Genomic DNA, 4,612 nt, shown 5'->3' on the forward strand with positions numbered 1-4,612 from the left:
AATGCACATCCGGTGTGAACCATCCTTTTTCTTGACAAAAAGGATCGACGCTCCCCATGGCAAGCTACTCGGTCTAATAAACCCCTTTCCCAGCAGCTCTTGAAGCTGCAAGGACAACTCATGCATCTCTGGCGGTGCAAGGCGATAGGTGCTGCTCCCGGAACCAAATCGATGCGGAACTCTACCTGCCTCTCGGGAGGCACGCCCGACAACTCCTCGGGAAAAACATCCGGGAACTCGCGCACTATCGGAACCTCATCAATCGAACTTGGCCTCCCAGCGGCCACTCGTGTGTCCATCACATAGGCTACAAACCCGCTGCAGCCCTGCTGTAAACTCTGCCTCGCCCTAGCAGCCGAACAGAATGTTGTCTCAGAACGGGTACCCTCGCCGTACACCGTAAGTACTCCCCCACAAGGGTCTCGTATCGTCACCAACTGTCGCTCATAGTCTATAACAGCCCTAAAACGGCTCAACCAATCCATGCCCTCTATAATACAAACGTCCCCCATCGCAATCAGGACCAGATCAATCGGGAATTCAACACCAAAGATCTTGAGTACACACCCCCAAATCACCTCAGTAGCATAAACCGCTCGCTCGTAAGCTATGGAAACCCGAAGAGGTTGACTCAACGCCTCTCGCCGGATACTGATGTGCTAACGAAACGTTAAAGAAATAAATGACCGACTCGTACCCGAGTCAAATAACACCAAAGTAGGTACAGAATTCACAAGAAAAGTACCTACGCATATCATGATATAAGCACAACACCTTAAACTCAACATAAATAAATGAAAGAATACATACCAGCCACAACATTGGGCGCTACACGGACTTCCTCCGCTGTCAACTGGAAGGCTCTCCCGCGAGCCTTCTGTGCCTCGGCCTTCACTGGTCGAACCTCATTAGCTCGCACGGCGGCAAGGGCAGATCCCTACTGTACTCATTGTGATGTCCCTTGCAGTTGTGGACACTCGGTCTTCCGGTGGCGCGTCTGCTCGCAATGAAAACAAACCATGAATCCCTTGGGGCAATCCTTGGCTATATGCCCCTCTTTGCCACATTTGTAGCAAGCACCTGATCGATAGACCCCCTCATGACCCTTGCCGCACTTTCCACCAGTGCGGCCCTTCTGGCTTCCAGATCTCGAATCGGCGGGCTTTGCCCGCTTGGCTGCCGGCTGAGACTATGTCGGCCGCCGATCCATCCCCCGAGACTCGGCCTCCTCCCTGGCCTGAGTCTCCAACTCAATCTCCCTATTCCGGGCATTTTCCTGGAGCTCGACAAATGTCCGGTAAGTCGAGTTCGATACGAACTCCCGAATATCCCTCCTCAAAATGCCCAAATACCGGCTCATGCATGACTGCTCAGTAGACACCTGCTCAGGGTAGAACATCGCGCTCTCATGAAACTTCCTAGTAACAACAGTAACAGAATCAGTACCCTGCTTGAGGGTCAAGAACTCCTAAGCCAACCATTCCCTCTCCACTGTCGGAACATACTCGTCTCTGAACATGGTGGTAAACCTCTCCCAGGTCACCTCTGAAGTCTCTACAAGAGTGAAGCTCACAGTCACGAACTTCCACCAGTCCTTCGCTCCCGAGCGAAGCTGGTTCAGCGCGAACCGTACCCTCAGATGCTCCGGACATGAACACGTGTAAAAGCATCCCTCGATGTCAGAAATCCATCTCATTGCAGCGATCGGGTCCTGCGTCCCATCAAACTCTAGTGGCTTCGTGTTGCTGAACTCCCGAAACAACAACGAGTCACCTCCCTGAGGCCTGGTAGTAACCACAGCTGTTGTAGCTGTAGCAGCCGCAGCCTCAGTCACTGTCGTGTACCGCTCATCGAAAGTCTCGATCAACGTGGTCTCGATAGACCCGAACATCTCTGGTATCTCATCTCGGATGGCCGCAACCACCTCCTCATGTATCAACCTGCGGATCTCCTCGTCGCTAACACCACTACTCTCAGGTTTGTGGCGTGTCCCAACCATGATGTCTCTCTGAAATACAACCTAAAATATCATAGATCCGCTCGAGCATACTCGCACTCGATAACACAACCCTACTTGTTACCCTAGTACCCTAAGGATTCTTACTTGGTCTGCGTACTGATCCGGTGTTTTCAGTGGTACGGGCCCAATACTACCTTCCATACCGCATCAACATTCATTCCAAGTCCTCCTCCTAGGATCCCAGATCAAAAGCACCCTACATCATGCTGGCATAGGCTACCCTTCAGTAGACCTCTCATAAGCTCCTCATTGCTACCTACTCCCTCTCAAGCATCACATAGCAACAGAAATCTCCCTAGGCTAAGGCATCAAAAATCAGGCCACTCTAGTCCTAATATGAATACCTAGCCTACTCTAGCATGCATAACATATCATATCATATCTCATAACACATAATGTAAGGGTATTTTAGGAAATCACCGTTCGGGTGCTGGCCGATCATACACACTGCTCTGTTCTACCATTCTCAAAATCTTTTACTCTTTTAGAAAAATTGTTTCTTTTCTGAAAATTTTTACTCAAATCCTCAGTTTGAGTTCAGATACGCCCGAAGGTGCATCTGAATCCCTCAAACCAAGGCTCTGATACCAACTTGTAACAACGTAAATTTTCAAAACAATTTTTCATTTTTAAAATCATATTTTCATTCATAAAATATCATAATAATCCAATGTATCACATCTTATCACCATAAACAAATCCCAAGATCTCAACTACATAAATCCTCTCAGTGTGTACGGATCATGTCGGCGCCTTCCCACAGCCCTCACTAGTACCTGTAACACATAGCACAACAACTGTAACCATAAATGCTTAGTGAGTTCCCCAAAATACCACATACAACACATATGCCTTTCCAGGCCATAACTATGTGGGACCTTCCGGTCCAAGTGTCTCAGGAGACTTTCATCCCAAATCCCGGTAGACCTTCCGGTCCTACCCGTATTGACCTTCCGGTCCGTAACCTCCTGACCTTCCGGTCCATGTCCTCTTGACCTTCTGGTCCATATCATCTTGACCTTCCCGTCCTTTTCATACATAGCATACATAACACATACATTTCACATATCAGCATATATAGCACATATAAGACCTTCCGGTCACACATAGGTACCCTTCCAGGTACAGTATAGTGAGAAGACTCACCTCGGCTATCTCGGATAATCTCGCACACGTATCAACTGATCTAGCCTCCGCCTAAACACATAGACAATTATCTCAAATAAATAACGGCTATCTAGGCTAGACTAGTCTCTTCCATGACCCCTAAGAAGGCTAAAAGATCATTTTACCCTTCAAATGGTCCACAAGTCCGATCGTTGACCAAACCTTAAAAGTCAACAAAAGTCAACGGTCAAACTTTGACCCGACTCGTCGAGTGCACATGGTCGACTCGGCGAGTCCAAGCAGGTCCTCTGAGTCCTTCTAGCTTCTCATGGCTCGTCGAGTCATCCTTCCACTCGACGGGTTCTTCTTGTCACGAATCGCGGGGCAACCCCGACGCGACTCGTCGAGTCCACTTATGAACTCGGTGAGTTGACTTCATGATCACACTCAAATGACCTTCTGAGGTCAGATATGTTTCTCTAATCCATAGATCTGACCTTCCCAAGCCTAATAATCACGTAAAGGTCGAATCTTGGTACACATGCAACACCCCTAAAGCTTCTTTTGGGTAAATAACTACTAAAAGGCCAACCTAGGTTCATTTCCTCCATGAAACCACATAAAGCAGGTTGGCTAAGGCTCTCTGGACCTCAAAAGGTCCAGATCTAGAGTCTTTCACTCAATGGGACAACATAAGCATCAAATCTAACCAATAAAGGGTGTAAAAAACCCTAAAATTCAAGGATCTCCTATTAAACAGAAAAAGGGATCGATTTCTACCTCAAAGTTGCAGATTCAAGCTGGAAACCCACAGAATAGCAATCCCCTCGACCTCCTCTTGCTGGAAACACTTTCTCCTTGGCTAAACCACACCAAAAATGATCAAAATAGCTTAATCTCTCTCACAACTCGCTCAAGCTCTCTCGGGTTTCTCTCTCAGGTTTGGCAGCCGCAAATGGAGGCCATAAAGGCCTTTAAATAGGGCACAGACCCCGAGAATTAGGGTTTCACTCCACAGCGCGGACTCGTCGAGTTCACTCATGCCGACTCGTCGAGTCCGCTCATTAATCTAGTCAGCAATCGTAGTCCTACTCGACGAGTCCACGACTCAACTCGTCGAGTCCCTCTCTTTACTCAAAAATAAATAATCAAACATAATACCTGAAAATCTGAGTGTTACATCAACTTTTGAATTTCTTCAGAATTTTTGATCTTTGATCTTCATACTTTATACTTGAATGCTCCAAAATTTATTCAACTTTACTCTTTATAGTAATTTCTCTCTTTTTTTTTTTTTAACATGTAACTCACTTTTTTTCACTCAAAAACCTACATGCTTAAGCAGGGGCACTTAACTTCAACCTTTATTGGTTAAGGTATTAATTAGCCTAAGTGCAATGACTACATAAGCTTCCCTGGATACATTTCTGGTACACGATGCTAAACATATTGTGATCCTCAAACTAAGCGAGGTTGTGTTTTTGT

This window comes from Lactuca sativa, chromosome 4 (genome assembly GCF_002870075.4).
Source record: "Lactuca sativa cultivar Salinas chromosome 4, Lsat_Salinas_v11, whole genome shotgun sequence".
In the NCBI taxonomy this organism is placed as follows: domain Eukaryota; kingdom Viridiplantae; phylum Streptophyta; class Magnoliopsida; order Asterales; family Asteraceae; genus Lactuca; species Lactuca sativa.